This window comes from Sapajus apella, unplaced genomic scaffold (assembly GCF_009761245.1).
Source record: "Sapajus apella isolate SASKATOON/1434 unplaced genomic scaffold, GSC_monkey_1.0 scaffold55, whole genome shotgun sequence".
Taxonomy (NCBI): domain Eukaryota; kingdom Metazoa; phylum Chordata; class Mammalia; order Primates; family Cebidae; genus Sapajus; species Sapajus apella.
Window position 1 is genome coordinate 3,501,149 of NW_022436995.1, and position 20,848 is coordinate 3,521,996.

Consider the following 20,848-nt stretch of genomic DNA (forward strand, 5'->3'; position numbering starts at 1 on the left):
TGGAGATAATCTCCTTTTGTGAACTCAACGTTTTTGTTTGTAATACATTTGGGAATGAAAGAGAAATGATTATTTCAGTTAAAGGCAAGTGGAAAGGCTATATCTACATGTAAACCACAGTGATCTCAAGAATTTCCTGATAGATATCTATCTTCAACCTAAACAGTAGTGTTACTAGCAGAGGTTGTGATTGCTTAAAAATTAATGCCAGTGCCAGCATATTAGGAATGTTTTCTTTATTAAAAAGTTGATGAATATTATAGAATTTTAAAACAAATTTGCTGTTTCTATGGAAGAAAAAAAAATTATAAGGCCAACTCATGAAAAAATTCATTCTGAGGAAAATCTGTGTTTTGAAGGCAAAATAGAATAATTTTCAATACATACTATTTTGGTTTATATAACATAAATGCACAGCCTACCCATAGAGCTTAATAACTGACATCAGGGCATATTTCATTATCTTCCTCAATTACAGGCAGAAAATGGAAGATGGAAAGGCCCACTTATGATTAATAAAACAAATGGTTAGGTCCAGCTCTTTCTAGATACCAAAGCACAATCCTGTTACTCAACCTTGAAACTCAGAACCCTGCTTTCCAACATCCATCATCAAAATGACAGGTAAAAGTTTCAAATAATAGACTAAGAACCAAAGAATACTTCTAGAAAAGTGGCCTTTACATTAAATATGCATAATAAACACCTCTCAAGAACTTGTTAAAAATATACATTTCAGAGGTGTTCAGAGACCTGATGTATCTGCAGGAAACCCCAGGAATTTCCATTTTTGCCAAACATCCATATAGCTACAATGACACAGCTACTTAGACTAGATTCTGGGTGTTATATTTGTTGGCTAAAGAAAATTACTCCAAGGAATAAAACATTATTTTTCTTCGTCTTTTTAAAGTATACTTTCAGTTATGTATCATTACACTGATTTGAAAAATTAAATGATGCTTACGTCAAATGTCCAGTTTGGTCTATAAAATCAATTTATTAAAAATTTTCCACCATGTCTCTAGACTGTGTCTAGACATTGTAATAATTTGTTTGGTTTTATGACATTAGAAATCCCTATATTTAGTGTTTCTCTGGGTGCTCTGATGTTTCACACCATGTTTCCTACAAATCATTTCAGGCAGTGATCAAATTAGGACTTCAATTCAGATAAGTAATACTAGTGAGGTAGTTATTTTTCGACATCTGTCTAATATAGTCATATCTATATTATAGAGGTTAACAAGCTGATAAAAATTTATAAATTCTTGCAAAATAAAATAAATGTTCAATACAAAATAGAAAGCTATTCTCTTAAAATATATTTCCATGCTAAATTTAGCTTTGTGATAGCCCACATGCTTATTAATATATCTAATTATATAGTGACATGACACCTTTTCCAGACTAATTTACACTTTTTATTTTTAATTTCAAATCAATGCATAGTATTGTTATTTTTAAGATATATCTTTCAAAAACGTCATTATGCAAATAAGTAGCTTTATTTAAACCACTTAAATTATACAGTAAGCACACCGTGACATTTACAGGGGTTAATTTTCGGCTATTTTCTTCTATATTATAACACATTCTTGGAAAAGGTAATTGCCTGCATACTGCAGTCATCATGAACCTACTACCTATCCTGTAGGAGGATGGAATATTCCATCAAATTTTAAGTGTGGAAGTTGTCTTCCTCTTAGTATTCACTAAAATATGTGCTCAATATTTTAGTTGCTCAACGATACGGAGACTATTTTGGAAGCTTCCCTTAATTCTTTTCTTTGCACAAAGCTCACTTGAAGGGCATTAGAGCTCATACAGATCAGTGGTCTTATTTCCAGAGTAGGAAAGAAAAGCCTGAGGACCTCAAATGGCTTTGTCACAATCCTGTGCTGGACGTGGCTAAATGAGGCCAAAGTCACTGGCCTACTGTTCTTTTCACTGCTTCATGCTCTCTATTAAAACTATGTCTGCCATAAATTAGTGCTCTAAAAACTCCCAAACAAGACCCAGACCTAGACCTAGACCAGGGTAGGAATATAAAAACCAATCTGTTCATAAAGCAGATAGAGCACCATAACTAGATTAAGAATGTAAGTAGAACTGCTCCAAACTTAATCAAGCTTAGCAAGAGAATGTTGTTCCAGCTTATCATCCTACCTCCAGTACCTGCCAAATCCATGATATCCCATAATGGTGAAAATAGTATTCTGAAATTTCTATTTACATTCTGTTGTTTTTCTGCTTAAGAACCTACAATGTCTCCCTATGACATTTCATAGAGTCCTAATGGCTGTACATGGGTAGCATTTAGGCCCTCTATCAAGGGTCCTCATTCTTACCATCCAACCAGAAGTCCCATTTCTCTGTAATATCAGGCTATCCTCAGTGAGAATGTAAAGAACCCTGAGATTGTAAGTGTCTTTGCTTATGATGTTGTCCCGTCTAAGATTCCCATATTGACAATTGGACCCATGTTCCTGATACCTTCTTGGCAATTATTTTCTTCTCTTTTTTTCCAGGAGATATGTATTTATTGCTGAGTGATTTTCCTTTCTCTTAACATTCAAACATGATATTAAGCGTCTCAGTTCCAGAGTGAGCATCGTACTTGGCATCATCTTCTTATCACACAATTCACAACACAGAGCAGTTATTTGTTTACTAATTGATTTTTAGTTTCTATTTTAGCAACTATCACTATAATGATATCAACTTCTTACTTTGGTAAAATATCAACTATTATGGCAGTGCATTTGCTTACTTTAAATGTAAATGCAATTTGCAATTTTCTATCTGAAACAAGACCTCTCTGATCCTCTGCCTTGCTGGTAAAAAAAAAAAAAAAAAAAAAAACCCTCAATTCATCATTCTTAAATTGGACTAAGGGTTATGATCTCCTTTGCCCTGTAGAGTCAGCAATGAATTACAATGTTAAAATATTGCATGAGACTCATATTCATCCAAATATCCTTGAAGTTAACCAAATCTCATTATGTGAAATCTTTCCTAACACTAATCCTATCAACTGTCTTAATCCGAGGACATTTTGGCTTTGGGTTGAAGAGGTCAGCCTAAAAGGGCAAAAGAGAAACATCCTTTTATCTTGTTAGAATATACTTTTGAAAGTTAAACCAAATTCACTCTGGAGAAAGAATACAAATAAACAATTCTACAATTGCAACAACCAGGGTCATTTTAATCCTTTCATCTCATATATAGGCTTTCAAGAATATATTTATTGAGCAACTGCTATAGTACGCATGAGACTATGTGCTAGAGATATGATGATTAATGCCATGAGCTGCACCTGCTAAAGGTTTACAGCCTACTGGGTTGTCTAATTTATTTAAAATTATATTATAGTTGAACAGGATAGATACTTTAATAGAAGAAAACGAAAAGTACTAATCCAAGACAAAGCAGAGGATGGCTAAATCTGCCTGGGGAATCTAACAGGTTTCACAAAGTCAGAGACATTTAACCTAAGTTTGGAAGATGCTCTTGGGAGCAAAAGAGGAAGGAGATTTCAGAGAGAGAAAACAGTGTCTTCAAAGCCCTTGTAATATGCCAGCGTCCATTTGTGTTTCTGAAATAACCATATTAAAATGTGTCCCCTGTAGCTTATAATTTACTCCATATGTTGACACTGTACAGCCTTATCAGCTTACCATTATGTCTCAGACACAGGAGAGACACTGGATAGGCCTGGGAATGGACATCGGGGGAGAGATGCAATTTAGAGGTTTTGTTAGATAGGACAAGATGATTAACTGAATCGGAGGATGAGGGAAAAAGTTAAGATGACACTGAAGTTTATATCCCGACTAGGTGAAAGATGACAATTGTTTAATAGAAGATAGTTTCTTGGGGCCATGGAACTCATGTTACCTACAGCTAGAAGTTTGAGATGAGGGGCTCTGAGCCCAAATCATGGAAAGTGGAGTGTTGTTGGCATGAGAGATTAGATAAGAAATGTTTTTGATGAGGAAGCTTTTTCGCAGTAATGGGGATGGTTCCTGAGAAACATGCTGCTATTAGACATTTATGGTTTTGGTATTAGGAGCTTTCTCTCTTCTAAGAGCTCCAAGTAAGAGCCTGGTTCTTTAGTTAAATCCCTCAAATCCTTCATGCAGCTCTTCTCTGGGAATTCAAGTTGCCACTAGCATGTTGCTACTCTTCTATGCTAGATCAATGTAACTTAAATTCTTGGTTCAGGTAACAGATCTGTTTAGTTAAGCAGTGTGGAGAAAAGGATGTTCACTGGTCCCTCTCCTGGAAGCTCGAGTGAACAGCTCAGTAAACCGTTCCGTGCCAGCATTATTCATGCACTATAGATTCTATGGAGACAGACACAGGGAAAAAGAGGAAAAGGGAGAGAGAGAGAGACAGATAGAGACAGTCTACACCTTACTGTTCTGACATGGCCAGAGTCAGTGTGTATTACTTGCACCATTCTCTTAGCTGTCATTCAATTTTGCTTATGAAGTAAACATCACAATAATCAAACTTTCCTCCCAGCTTTCCATTAAGTGATCATTTCCTTTCATAAAACACTCCTCAGTTTTCCACAACATGTTACACATAGCTAATCTGCATTGCCAATGAATGGTTTCTTCTGCTTATTTCAAAATGTTCAATGTAGCACATGCGTAGTACTTCTAGCATATGGTGGCTTTCATTCTTCTTTTCTTTCCAACCTGAGTTTCTGGTTTAAGATATTACATGAGATCTCCTCCAACTACCTTTTTCACAATGACATTCTAAACTGGTTTTTATGTCTTTTTTGGGCATACAGTCCTAGTCCATAATTACTCCTAGTGTTGTTGACAGTGCAATTGCCTATCATCTTCCTCATTAGCCTAGTTACATTACATGCTTTATTATTAAAAAATTAGACAGGGCTGGCTGTGATGGCAAATGCCTGTAATCCCAGCACTTTGGGAGGCCAAGGCAGGCAGAACATCTGAGGTTAGGACTTTGAGACCACCCTTGCCAACCATCTCTACTGAAAATATTAAAATTAGCCAGGGGTGGTGAAAGGGGCCTGTAGTCCCAGCTACTTGGGAGACCAAGGCAGGAGAATCACTTGAACCTGGGAGGCAGATGTTGCAGTGAGCCGAAATCATGCCTCTGCACTCCAGCCTAGGTGAGAAAGAGAGATTCTGTCTCCAAAAAAAAAAAAAAAAAAAAATTAGACAGGAAAAAAAAATATGAAGATTTGAAGATAAAGATGAAGAATTCAGTTTTGGATGCTGATGGTGAGCTCACCGATAGTTGACAATTTGTTGCTGAACATTAAATTTTGGAGCTTTCAATGGTAGCCGATGGCTGACAGCGTAGAATAGAGGAGAGTTCTGTAGAAGAGCATGCAGAGTGAGCAACTGAGTAATAATAGAACTATGATAAATATGTATTCTTAACTAGAGAAGCTAAAGAAAGAAACTGAGTGTGATTATAAAGCCAGAGAGGTAGAAGGAGAACAAAGAAAATGAGATGCTTTAGAAGTTACATGAGGAGACAGCTGAACACAGTGGACTGTCCAAAAATATTACTTACCAAGGAGTTGTCAGTTACGAGCAGCACAGACAAAAGGTCAATGCCTTTGGGAATTAAGGCAGCATTAGCGAATTTTGACTGAGCTATGGCTGCAGAGAGTTGGAGTCGAAAGATGAATGAGGTGTGGTTTGACTTAGGGAAAAAAATCTTAGTAGGTCAAACCAAGCTTAAAGCAAATAGTAAAACTGCTATTGAGGCTTACTCATTTGTAAAAAGGAGCAATAAATGAAAAATTAAATATTTCAACAATATTGTACCAGGATTTTAGGACTGCAAAGAATAATTACGTTCATCATAAGAAACAACAAACCATCATGTTTGCACTTCTAACACAAATGCAACTTCTTGCCACTACAATATTATTTCTAGTATCCTTCCACATTCTTGAAAAATAAATTTCTCTAAAAGCCCACTTTCTTTTCTTCCCCTCCCCCCACTTTCTGTTATTCTTCTACAAGTTCAACTTTGTCAACTTCAGGACCACATATGAAGGAATCTCTCAAAGCTGTTTAATCTTTTCTGTAAAACAATCAAGGCTAATCCTCCCAGCATTTAAATATGCTACAGCATATTAGTCAGCTTAATGTGTCCCATAAAAAAAGCAAAAAACAAACAAACAAAAAAACAGAGACAAAGCAGCAACATTTATCCTCCCATCAACAGGCCTCTTCTCATCTTTCCTTTACTGTCTAGTGATTAGAAATAACCACACATGCTCACAGCACCCTCAGCATGTGCTTTGCCCTCCTCAGTCCCCTGCAGTCTGGCTCTGCGCTATCATTTCTATTTCTAAAATTATAGGGCAGGAAAATAGAAGACGACTTCGGTAAATTGCTATTTCTTTTTTTGGTCATTATTGTGATCTTTTGCCTCTCCTTCAGCCCTCGCTTACCTGCTTTTACTTCTATGCAAAGACCTTTGAAGTCACATACTTGCCCTATACTGCAACACATTAAAGACTGTTCTTTTATCGCACCGCCATGCTCACTGAACCCATGAACATAAACATACATCCAAACAGGCACATAAGCCAAATGTTCAACTTGTGTATCTAGTCCAATAATTTCCTCAAAAAACAGTTAAAATCTTCCTGTAATTTGCATTTATGTAATCCCAAATAGAAAAATATTCTGATACATAAACAACATATAGATTATTTTAAGTCGGCCTGCAGATCATTTTCTCTGTTTGACTCCATTGGTTATTTTGAACTAACTACAATGTCCACATCAATGTGAACTTATTTCTCTGCTCCTTCTACCAACCTCTCACCACCATGTTTGGTTAACATTGTATTCCCGTCCACTAGAGGTAAATTTTTTTTTTTTTGGTCCTTAATTTGATAAGTTGTAAAGTGAAAGTAGTGAGATCCTATTGACATATTTGATTTAGTCAAGAGAAGGTCATATCTTTCTCCTATGACTTTAATGAAAGGCTAAATAAATCAAGGCTAAACTTTAAAATGAAAGGTTTTTAATATTTTTTATTATTTCCTTAGTACATGTTGGTCAGCATTGCTGTAAAGTAACTGAACCACTCTAAGACTTTACAAAACCCAAAGGCTATAAAATTAAATCCAGAAACCTCTGGCTTTAGAAGGCAATTATTAAGCTTTGCTAAATAATTTGGCATAGTCTTTTAGGTTGATGTTAACCAACAATTTAAGGAAAAAATCTTTAAACTTTCAATTTAAGTTAAATTTTAATTTCATTTGTTATTTAAAGTCAAATTACTTGCTTATGTGCAGTATATGGTATACTATTTTGAAAAACAGGTGAAAGTTTGTCATCAAAAGAGAGCAATGACATTCAATAACAATTTAATTTTAAACCGTTACATTAAACTTTAATAAGAAAGCAACTATGTAATTTAAATTCTAATGGTAAAACAATGATAAAAAGCAATCATATTTTCTGTGTAAAATCTTGTTTGACAAGTATTAACTTCATAAAATAACTGAATGCAAAATTGCGAAACATTATTCTGAATTATGTTCCAGAAAATGACCTCTGTCCTATTGTTTAAAAGAAAGCACTACAAATTCTAAAACTGTTAATTTGTGAAGAGTTTCACATTTACAGCTTCAGATTGCATAAGGAATACCTTTCTTTATCTAGAAGACTTGCCCTTTAGCATCTAAGTCTAAAACTTCAAAAACCCTTGCATGTTTTACTGATGAAAAGAAAAAATGTTTCACCGAATCTAAGGTTCATAACATTCTTTTCAAATACAGCATTTGACAACTTCTGACAAGTATGCCAGACAAGAACCATGGGCCACCAAGTCTAGGCAGTCACATATAGTCATTGACCATCCATGTTCCCTGTCTCTACATAGCTATTCCCATCCTAAGCCCCTCACTATGTTCTGCCTAGTAATTCCCAGCAGAAATATTTGACCTGAACCTGGAAGATATTTGAGAGTCCATCAAATATTTAACTAATCTCATATTTTGCTCAAAGGACTTGTATAAACTAAGTGGAATACCCCAACTTGAGGATAATTATTATGGAGAACTAAGCTTTCCTCTTCGTTGGTATGAATGTGATATTCTATATATGTAAGTTCCTATTTTTATGTTGGATCCTATGACATATCTTGAATTGTCTCCAATTAAAGGTTAAATTAGATATTTACCTAATCAGTAAATTTTAGACAAAATACTCCACAACTATTCCAGAAATCTTGGCAACTAGGTCATAGACTTTGAAATAAACAAACAAAAAAGCGGAAACAAAAACAAGGGAGCTTTCTTCTTGCTTTTATGGTACCATTTTTTATAGGTTTTGAAATGTATATAAGAACATAGTAAAGGAGGGAGAGAAACTATTCTAACACTGCAGGAAGGGACCACATTTAATTCTTAAAATCTTTGATCAGGTCTTTCCCTCTAAATCAAACTTGTGAAAGGGCATCCTGTTAATAGTGCTAGAAGCCATACATCATATGGTCAATGAACTCGTCAAGGTTCTTTGAACCAAATCCTCCTTGTCTCTTATAACTGATCACAGCACCTTAAGAGATCAGGACTCCTAAAGGCAGAAGTGCTAATGACATCATTTTTTAATCTCTCTGGACTGAAATGTATGCTTAAATCCTCCTCTAAAATTAAGGGCTCTTCAGTTTTCTTGGACACAACCACAAAGCCCCAGAAAATACTAACCAAAATGAAATTAGTCTTATCATTGTGTTCCAACCTTAAGCACAAACTGGGTATTTAGAGAGAGCCGTTATTTCTTCCAGCCTAACTCATCAAGAAAACAAATGAAATTTACTATGAAATATGACAAAAACGAAAACTTCAATTTGCTTTTCCAAAAGTAGGAACAGTAGGCGAATAATTTTGAGGATCTGGTCTGCCATGTCCCCAGTGTTTTTCTCCATTGAGAAATCACTGCCACTGCCTATGACTAGCCCCAACGACAAATTTCTTAGTATGTCAAAAATCGATCTTGGATCCCAGGAGGGAGGGATCAGTGAGATAATGGCACACACCCCAAGTCTGGCTCTTTTCTCCTTCTACACAAGGCAGAAGAGCAGTTACCATTGGTGGGAATGATTCAGATTCCACTGGGGCAATACTCTCGTGGATTGCAAACTTAGTAAATACCAAGCACCTGAGTAATGCATATTATTTTTGATAATATATAGTCCTCTCTAAAACCCTGAAAATCATGTGTTTTTTATTTCCATTTGAACAAAATTAATATCCTCAGTGAAAGTTAGTGAATTGACAAAGCTTACTTTTATGCCAATTCTGCCTTATGGTAGAAACATATTTTGTGATATATATATATATATATATATATATATGTATATAAAATTTCATTTTCCCTGCTGCATTCCCATTTTTAAAAGTCTAGACATCCCTGTGTGTCTTTGGGGATTTGGGGAGAAAGAAAAGAATATAGAAAAAGAATTATATATCATTTATACACCGATTAAAAAAAAAGATACTCTTATTAAGCTAATTGGTACCACAAAAGTCCAAAGTAAAAGCATTTGTCTAAACCATACAATGTGATACATAAGCAATTATTTGTACATATTACCATTCAGCTCCTAATTTTTAAAATATTAGGCTTTGACAATCTCATAGAAATATATATGAGCTGAATTATCCAAAATTTCTGCTCAAACAATTCAATTTGCATTTACTTGAGGACGGAGTTCTGAAATTAGCTTTGTAAGTATGTATCTCAGTGATTCACATATGTAGCAATGTGGCATGTCATTTCTCAGGAACCTTCTCATATCTACCATCCTCAAGATTACCTGTAACCTTAGACTCCCAGGGCTGAGTCTCTCACTCTGGCCTCTCCACAGCACTTGTACCATTTTGGCTTGCCACAGAGCAAGACCCCACTCTCAGTGGTAAAGAGAATATACTTCATTCTCTTAAGTAAATTCATAGCACCTCTTCTAAGAACTGTCATGACTGTCATTAATAATGTAAGAGTTTGTTAAATAAACAGGAAATCTGTATTGCCATGACAGTCCTTTTTGTTTTTTAAGGTAAGATCTCACTCTGTCACCCAGGCTGGAGTGCAGTGGCACCATCACAAATCACTGTAACCTCTAAACTTCTGGGCTCAAGGGATCTTCCCATCTCAGCCTCCAGAATCTCTAGGATTACAAGGTCATGCCCCTATGCCCAGCTAATTGTTTAAGGGTTTTTTTTTTGCAGAGATATGGTATTTCTATGTTGCCCAGTCTTGTCTTAAATTCCCTGCCTCACACAATCCTCCCACCTCTGCCTCCCAAAGTTCTGGAATTCCAGGCATGAGCCATCCTGGCCTAACACGGAACCTTAGATTCTTAATAATAATAAAAAATCAAATAAGTGATTCATAACAATGAAATGTACTAGATTTTAAAATTTGATTTTATATATATATGAAATCTATTTTCTCTAATACAAACTGCTAATTAATATTTCTCTGCAATTTTTAAACAAATGAAGAAATATTAATACATTAAAAAGTAAGCATTACTTGTAGCCATACTCCGTCATTGTTCAATGTAAAACTGTTTTGCTTAGATTCTCACAAGACAATTTGCACAACTTTAATTTTACATGTTATCTTGGAAATTATTATATTTTAACCCTGGAGAAGTGATGAGATCAAGATTTTTTTAGAGGTCAAACCAAATAAGCTATATAGACTTTTACTGATCTAAGTTGTAAAACACATGGATCAGTGCCATTAAAATGTACTGCCTTTTTATTTTTTAAAATAAGATAGGATCTGGCTCTGTAACCCAGGCTGGAGTGGAGTGGTGCTTTCTTGGCTCACTGCAGCCTTAACCTCCCAGGCTCAAGCAATCCTCCCACCTTAGCCTCCCAAATAGCTGAGAACACAGGCAGAAGCCACTGAGACTGGCTAATTTCTTTCTTTTTATTTTCGAGAGCTGAGGTCTCATTGTTATTACCCAGGCCAGTCTCAAACACTTGAGCTCCAGCAACTCTCCTGCCTCTGTCTCCTTGTAACCAGAGATTACAGGCACTAGCCACCACGAACCCAGCTCAAAATGTACTTTCAAAATCAAGTGGCCTATAGATGTTCAATGTTGTTCTATTGAAATAATTTTTTTAAAAAATTACATAATTTAATAATTCATTTTTGCCTAAGATATTAGTAAATGTAATAAGTAAAATAATAAATTGATTGCTCTTAATGCTGGAGTAACTGTGAGGAAACATCTCCATACTCACTGGATGGAGTGGGTGCAGTTGTGGGGGGAAGCAGTTTGTCAATGTTGATCCAAATGTGAAATATACTTAACTTTTGGCCCGCTTCTAAAAAAATTACTGTAAGAAGACAAATTGCCAAAAGATACATATACAAGTGTTCCCACTGCAATATTTATATTGGGAAAAACTGTCAATAACAGGATATATGGAAAAACATGTATTTGTAACTCCAAATATTACATTGGCATAGAAAAATATTGACATCATATGATGTTTAAAAACATAGTTTGAGAAGAGCGTGGATTGTATAGAGATTGAGTAATTAGTATGGTTTTCAGCAAACCCTCTAAACCCAGGTGTCCAGGTTCAAGTACTCACTCTGACATTATGTCATATTGGGCAAATGGTTTGACCTTTCTGTTGACCTCTGTTTCTGTATCTGTAAAGTTGATTAATAATTTAATCTTCCATAAAGGATTTCATAAGGATGTGATCATTAATGCTTAATGGAACCATGTTCCACCCATAGTGAGCTGGCAGCAAGTATACACCATTAATAATTTCTAATTTATATGTAAGCTACATACATGTACAGATAGTACGTACACATAGGAGTTCTCTAAAAAGATGTTCTCAAAATTTTTTTTCAAAAAACATAATTGGGCACAGTGGCTCATGCCTGTAATCGTGGACTTTTGAAAATTGAGGCAGGCAGATAACTTAAAGCCAGGAGTTTGAGACCACCCTGCACAACATAGCATCATCTCTACAAAAGAAAAAAAAAAGTAGCTGGGTATGGTGGCATGAGCCTGTAGCCCTTGCTACTTGGGAGGCTTAGGTGGGAGGGTCCCTTGAGCCCAGAAGATTGAGGCAGCATTAAGCTGTAATTGCACCATCGCACTCCAACTTGGGTGGCAGCAAGATTCTACCTCAAAAAAAAAAAAAAAAAAAAAAAGTGGTAATAGAGATAATCATACAAGAGGGAAAAGGTATGAACAAATATAATCATTAAAGTGGTTTTAGTTTTCAAATGATAGCTAAAATTATAAATATCAAGCAATAAAGTACTGGATTAATAAAATGTGAAAAATCCATAAAAAGATGACAATACTACAAATACAAAAATGGTATAGTTCATTGACATGACAAGAAATCCACAATATATTGCTAAGAATAATGTGCATGGTATGACCCTATCTAGGTACTACTGCACACTGTGTGTCTAGAGGCCTGTCTAGAGGGATGTTAACTTGAATGTTAGTGATGATGATGTCTCGGAGCAGTTCATTTTCTGATATCTTTGCTTTTTGTTTAATATGGTTCTGTATTTTTCAGTTTTTTTGTATAATGAGCACATTTTTTTCCAGAGCGAATAAAATGACTCTGCAGTTTATTTCTAAGTTTTGGAACAAACTGTCTCCCGGACTATAACACTTTTTCTACTTCTACTTCACAGTTACCCCAATTCCCTTAATCCATATAGATAAAGGAACACTTATCTATCTGGATCCACTATATTTTTCTTTGTGACTTCAGGACATTTTGTATCGACTTAGAATTTTCTGCCTCGTCTCAAATTTTGTTTCTGGACTTCAGAACACTCACTCTCTTCTTTTCCCTAACAAGTCTGCCTGAAGCAAAACCAACGCCTCTATTTATAACTTTGAAAAAGTTTGACTTTTTCACTAATTGTGTTACTGAAAGTGACTGTCTTGGCAGGGTCTCAGTAAGCATCACGTGGTGTAAATCTTGGGCCAAGAATGGAACATAACAAGTATTGCCATTTTCCAAGATGCCAATGTAGATTTTTGCTTTTCCTGCTCCCACATTCCTTAACAAAACTCAACAGCTTCTTGCACTCTTCCAGTCTCATTTTAATTCTTTCCAGTTCATTTGTATAGCAAATAAGACAATACATAAACATCCAAAGAATGACCAAGATCATTATGGTTTAGGTCACTATTCCTGTCAACTTGGCAAGGCCACTTTTACTGGCCTCCTGTGCTAAGGATTTATCGCCCAAATGCCAACATTACAATTTTACAATGTCAACATAATTTAGAGCAGTAACTAAACAGTCAAAATTTAAAGCAAAAGAAAAAAGAAATGTTATTCTTTCAATAATAATTTTCTGTCACAGGTAATTTTGTTTCACATCTGCTTAATGGTATTGGCATAAAATGTATTTATATTTGTTCAAATGAATACATATATATTGATATATAAGTAGTGTATATATGTATCTTCCTCTAATTATAGAGTCTCCAATGATAAAATAGTTAAATCTTCCCAATGCTGTTAATTTACTGTGATGCGTTTGAAGTTGGATTTGCTGAGCTGGAAATGCTAGCATAATCTAAGGTAATCTCCTTTTCCTCACTTATAAAATGGGGATGATATGGCTTTCTACCTCATACCGTTATGGCACTCATGTTATATAAGTCATATCTAGGACTTACTATACTTTCTGGCTTATGGCATTAATCATTCAAATTTTTAGTTTTTGTTGAGAGTCTGAAATCTCCATGTATAGAGCAAACATGGGAAAAGTAGTAGTATTGCTCATTACTAAAAAACATTATATTTTCTTAATAATTTCTATAAAACAAAATAAACCTAAAAATAAGGTACATTTGCAGAAATAAACCCCAACTTTACATTGCCCATGTAAAGAAATGATCAAAATTGTCAACAAATCCAAAGTTCTCTTTTTGAAGGCAGCTCATCAAATAAATGAAGGAAAATTATTGCTGAACATTTCAACAGAAACTGGGCTTTTCAAATACAAACATGGAAAGTAACTTCTTTAATTAACTACTTTCTCATTTAATTAATTTCACAAACAACTTTTAAATACATAAAAATAAGGAAATACCTAATAACTAAGTAGCAGGCTTATTAACAGAGATCAATTTGGATAGGCTTTTGCCTAATCAATCACTAGAATCAGCATTCTTAGAAATAACATTTTAATCCTCAGAATACAAAGTATGTATTTGATTCCCTATTATAACTTCAAAAGGAACTAGATATTTGTAGAAAAAAAAGAAATATCCAAACAAGCTATTATAAAAAGGCATTTTCCATAGTGAAATTTCAGTACCTAAAATAAATAGTCAAGAAATGACATTAACCAGAAATGTTATTACGCAGATGAAGCCTCTATTTTAATTAATGGTTGAGAATGAGAGCCCTGAGGGTCTAATTCCAGAGGTATTTTGACGTACATCAAATGTTCCTTAATTTACACCAAAAGGCCTTTTGACAAGTTTTCATGTCCACAAGTTCCTATTAGCTACCAGTACCTTAATGTGGTATTTTGTCACTGACCTGCATTAGTATATCAAACTATGACAGCAAATTAATGGTTACACATAATCATAATTCAGATTAGAGTCTCCAGCCAAACATTTAAAGGAGCACCTCAATAACAATGAAATATAAATATTTCTGCTTCTACATTACTCATTGGATGAGAGACACTAAAGAAAAGTTAAATTCAATGAAAAATAGCTTTATAGCTTCTCAAAATATTTTTTTACTTAGATTTAGTACAAAGTACATAATTCAATTCTGGAAATAAATCTCCTCTTTAAATAAACAGACAAGTAATCATTAATTTTGAGAAACCTAGGGACTGTCTTGCACATGATATATGGTATATGCTTATGAAAACCCCAAATCTAAACTATTTAACTCAAGTTGTCATGGTATTTGTTTTGAATTATTTTGTAACATTCTTGAATGTAGACTGCTAATGAAGTGTAGTGAAGCTCAGGGCTTTTATACTGTTTTTTTTGGAAGAGTTTCCCTAAAGCTCTGATTATATCTTTTTAAGAAAAGCTTCCTGTAATAGTCAACACTAAATAAGTCTTCCTCTAGAAAGATCATGTTCTCCCATTAGTGATTGATATGCGGAGAGGAGCTAGGGCTCAACCCAATTTGGTTGTACAGAGAAAAAGAGTCAAAAACTGTAAGACTGCTCCATGCTACTCCAGCTTTTTCTCATCCATTGTTACCTAAAGAACATATACATTATGTTTGGAATGCCCCAGTTACCATCTTTATGGTTCACAAATTTATATTTTCCACAAAAACCTTGCCCTGTCTTCTAGGCCCCCTCTGCCCATCTGTCTACTTGACAGTTTCTCTTGATATCTTAATATATCCCAATACATCCAAACTGAACTCATGTTCAACATCTCTCTTCTGTCAAAAAAGGTGTTTTTTTTTCAGCCTTTCCTACATCATTGAATGGCGATACCATTGGAAATGTTTCATATACCACAAACATAAGAACTCACCTTTAACACCATTACTGAGTATGTATTGTTGATTTTACCCTTTTAACATCGACCCATTCCTCCCTCTTCACCATTCTCATGCCATTGCAAGCCACTATCATCTATCACTCCAGCTACTGCAAAAGCAGTCTGATGATCCCTATCCCATTGAATGTCCACACCAGTGGTCCTAACAAAATGACCATATTAATCCCTTACTCAAGAATCTTCAATGGTTCTCTAACACTTTAAATGTAAAACTCATTAACATGACCTTAAAAACCCTGGAAACTCTTCCTCTGCTTCCTCAGGGCATTCAAACTCCTTTCTCTCTCCTTCCAGTCTTTCTAACTTGCTCTGTTTAATCCTGGTCCAAGGCCTTTGCAGGTGTGTTGCTCTTCCTAGTTTCAAAGTCCTTTCCACTAACCTAATCACCTTAGTATTGCTTACTCAGAACTCAGCTCCAGTGTCCCCTCCTCAGGGACATATTCCTTGACCTCTGTGAATAAATCAAATCATTCATTTATGGGTACTCAGAGCACCATAAACCAATTCTTCATACTACTTAAGGTAGATACAGTGTTACACACGCATCTGTGATTGTTAAAGTCAGCCTCCTTCTGTTAAAAATAAACTCCTTACAAGCAAGAACCGTGCCTGATTTTATTGGCATTTTATCCCAAGGACCAAGCAGTGTGACTAGCACATTGCATTGTTCATTCAACGCTTACTGAATTAATTAATTAATATAGCAGAAAAAAACGTAGTCTATCTAGATCTATAGTAGAATTGAAAAGAAAGGAGGGAGGGAGGGAGGGGGGAGGGAGGGAGATAGAACGAGAGGCTAAGCATAATTCTTGAATATGTGAAAACACTAGAACTTTATTTTTACAAATTACTTGCAGTTCTATTTCCAAATTATATCCTTTCCTAACTGATTGTCACTTGATCAAATAAAACTAATTCAGGTCAATATCTCTTATGGTAAGATAAGTTATATCATACTTTCCTTTAACCTGAGGGATAAAGACTAATTGCCTTTCTCATGGTCTATTTATTATGTGGTACTTCTACATATAAAAATGTCTCAAAATCCGCTGCTTAAAATGCATATTATGATTGTGTTACAATATTTTCCCGAGGTGTCATAATATTCTTACTGGTTGGTGGATCATCAGTCACCTCCTATTATTCTGGACTGGAACAATAGACTATCTGCTTTATGTAGGCAAGTCACAGATACTGACATTTGTAAATAACATCCTTGAGATTCAACAAATTCAAACAAATTATCTCTTCTGTGAGTGTACATTTCTGACTTGCAGGAAAATTGTAAAACATCTATTAAAATCTGCAAAATTATATTTGTTTTTCAAATAATGAAATTGTTTTTACTGATTTCTAGACCTTTATTCACCTTATAGTATTAAATATACATTCCTCATATGACATGAATACTGTGTAAACTAATTGATTAAAAGCATACTCCATTTTCAGCTAACACATGCTACTAAACTCCAACCTAGAGAAAGATGTCAAGGATATTTTCTCTCTTCAGGCTCATCTCTATATTGAAATATCTATTATTAAATATCTATACACTTTATAATAGATATTTCACCTACTATATTTTTATGGTAAAAAAAAAGTACATTATGCTCTACTACCTTGCATTTTTTTGTCTTGCAGCAGTAATAGGAGAAACATACGTTAAAAACTTTAACTTTTTTCTGTAACATTACCCACAAAGGACATGTTATTTGTTACGGATGGAATGTGTTCCACTAAAAGAGAAATTATGACATCCCAACCTCCATTAATTCAGAATGTGACTTTATTTAGAGTAAGGATCTTGACAAGGGTAATCAAGTTGAAATCTTTAGAGTGGGCCTTGATACACATCCAGATGTTATAGTATAAGGAGGACAACGGGACACAGACAAGCATGCAAGCAGAATGCTATGTAAGCATCAAAGCAGAGACTGATGTGTTGCATCTGGCCAAGCCAGATGGAACACCGAAAGCTAGAGGAGAGGTTTGAAACAGATTCTTCCTCACAGCCCTCAGAAGAAACCAACCCTGTGGACACCTTGCTCTTCGACTTAGTCTCTAGAACTGTGATAAATTTCTGTTAGAGCCATCCAGTTTGTGGCACTTTGTTCCAGCTGCCCTAACAAACAAATACACTAATAAACAATTTGTGGCTGGGTGTGGTGGCTTATGCCTGTAATCTTAACCCATTTGGAAGCCAAGGCAGGAGGATCGGTTGAGCCCAGAAGTTCAAGACTGCAGTGAGCTACAATTGTGCTGATGCAACTCTAGTTTGTGTGGCAGAGATAGTGTCTCAAAAACAAAAACAAAAAAATCTGTGAGAAAGATGGGATGCTTAGAATCTGGCATATCTCCCTGATTACATGAGGATATAGCTACCAAACCAGGATGTGAGTAGGAATGATAGCATCAGATACATCTACCTATCCTTCCTTCCTTCATGCTCCCTTCCATTTTCCTCTCTCTCTACTTCCTTTCCTACAAAATTTTTCTCTCTTCTTTTCCTCCATCCATTCATCCTTTCTCTCCTCCCTTCCTTTCTTCCTTTGGATAGTGTGATGAATAATGATGGTCTCAACCTTCCAAATGCTAATAAACTTAGTTTTCCAAGGAAGAAGTCCAATTTTACTGTAACTTAAACTTAGATACAGTAACATTAAATTAGGGATGGTTATAAAATCTGAACTTATATCAAAAACATAAATCCTTGTTTATTTTTCCTGGAGGGGAGGAGCCTCGGTTAAAGAGATTTAAGGTTGCTTTGAGTATTTGCGTTTGCCCTAAAGTTAGGTGAAAGCTATCAATCTCTGCCACTTACCCAGGAAACACTGTACCCCAGATTAAACTGAACCAAACCTTTATAAGAGATCATGGGTAAAGAAGACATGAGCAAGGGCTTCATTGGCAGAGGAGTTTCAAGGACACCCTGTGGTATATTATGATAAGGATGTTACCTTTCAAGGAAACACATGTAAAGCATATAGGTGACTACACAGGACATATTTGAAGGTGAATGAAGGTAGACAGAGTAGACTGTGGTTCCTGGGTGATTAGCCGGCTGCTCTGTCTTAGCTTGAGAGCAGAAGAGCAGAAACAAACACACACACACAAGAAAGTGACACTGTACTCAGTTCTGGGTAAACCTATATATTTGCTCTTGAGATTTTTACATGTGACAGACCTGACCTTGGTCACTGCATTAAGAAAAGAGCTTTGTTGGTATTTTTCCTTGCCTTTCAATTAATAGCTTTTTGACACAGCTAGTATTTAATAGAGCATTATTAACATCACAAAAAAATAGTTCCTGCAGATTTCATCAAATGAAATGTCTTGACTAAAAGATGCATTCTATTTCTGGCTATCAAATATTGATTGCTCTAAAGGCTGGTAATTGAAACCCAACCTCTACCTGCTCAGCTTAGCAATATTCAATGCCAGTTGTCTCCCACCAGAGAATGAGATTACCATCTGCTATTCTGTGGTTTCTTCTGTGCTACAAACAGATTTAGTAAGAACTATTAAAGCTAATTAACATCACAGCCTACACTATGATACTCAACTTACTACATTTTTACCTGGACCAGAGAAAAAAGAAAAACTTCAACACTGTTCATAAGTGATTGTTTAGTTATACAAGTTAAAGATCAAGAGCAGTGCAATGACCTTAATAAGAATGTAGTCACATTGCATTACTAAACTAAAGTTCCATAATCTTTTCGTCTGGAAAACTGCTATGCCTTTACTTCTATCTTCTCTCTCCTTAATAACTATTGATCAGTAACATTCAGAACAATAATAGCAATTCTTTAATAATTTGTTTTTGTAATTTATTGAGAAAGTCCCTTCCAGTTCTGGAACTTACCATTTTACAACTGTATGAAACCTTCCACTTAGAAATAAGTAGCTAGTTTATTTGCCATTAAAATGCTAAGAATGGCTCTTTAAAAATACTCAACTTCAAATGTAAGAGTAAACTGAGTGGAGAGAGAGACAGAGAGACAGGCAGAGACAGAGATATTCTGCAGAAAAAGTACTTCTGGTTAACAATGTTATATTTGGATTTGATTTCCTGTCAGTGGAGAAACAGACTCTGACAGACATGAGCCATATGTCACAGAACATGCATTTTTAAACCTTAGTAGGAATAACTTCAACAGCAGAGTAAACACTTGTAAAGGGGGGAAGCTATGGATTTCTACATGTAAAATGGCTTTTTCTCTTCCTTACTAGGTATTCTACTGACAAGCTTTAAAGTGTGAAATTGGGTTATCCTCTGACTGCAGTCTTGGGAAGTAGCTTTGCGTTATATTCCATTTTATGCTTTATTGTTATTCTTATTTTAATATTAGTGCTTACTAGCAAGAAAATAAGGAAGCCTGAAAAGTAACAATTACTGCTAAATTTTTTGAACTCAAACAATCTGACGAGGAGATTCAGATCCTGGAGGAAGACAGCTCAATCGGATTTTACCCTTCAGGGACAGTTCTAGATAGAGTAGGCAGGGCTTTTTTATATGGAAGGACCCAGAAAATACAACCTGCATGTAAGTAACGTAACTTCTGTGGTATATCCACATCTCAGATTTTATTTATCATATGTGGATATTCAGATTCTCAGTTTGGGTTGAGATGGTATAATAATTCTAGCTTCTATGAAGAGAAGACTATTGTTATTAATATCCTTAAAAGTTTATTTACCTGAAGTCTGAATATTTTTTTCAAAATCATAAAGCCAATTTGTAAACACAGGAAATATTTTATCAGCATTGGATTGCATCTGCTAACGTAAACCTCCCTCTTCCTTCCCACCATAACTGGAATTGCCACTACCATATTCTCTCACAAACAAATACATCCCGTACCTTTGGACAGCTGCATGGTATTAACAGAAATTCTGTAGTTGCCATACATAATGAAGAAGAGATGGTGCCTAAGGCTCTTTCAGAGAAGCAGAGGCACAAATTCTGAAATGGGAGAACTTCCTTCCCCATTCTAAAAACTAACATCACCCATTTTCCTGGAATGAACTTTGTTAAGTGTTGGGTAAGCCCCAGAGAAAGAGTCGTGCATATAAATATATATGATATATAGTTAAAGATGACACTTTGGTGACTGGATATAAAAACTGCTAATAAAAGGCTCAAGTACAAGTATTTTTTAAATGACTTGTGGCTCGATTGATTAGTAGACAGGACGAAATTAATGGTTCATTTCCTACATAAAAGAAAAACAGACCAGGTTCAGTGGTTCAC

The 20,848-nt window shown here is 35.2% G+C and overlaps 1 protein-coding gene across 2 annotated transcripts in view; it reads right to left on the minus strand.

Moving 5' to 3' along the window:
• MDGA2 (MAM domain containing glycosylphosphatidylinositol anchor 2) overlaps window positions 1-20,848 on the minus strand; it is an 863,364-nt gene that overhangs the window by 474,113 nt on the left and 368,403 nt on the right. The gene's annotated exons all lie outside the window — the stretch shown is intronic.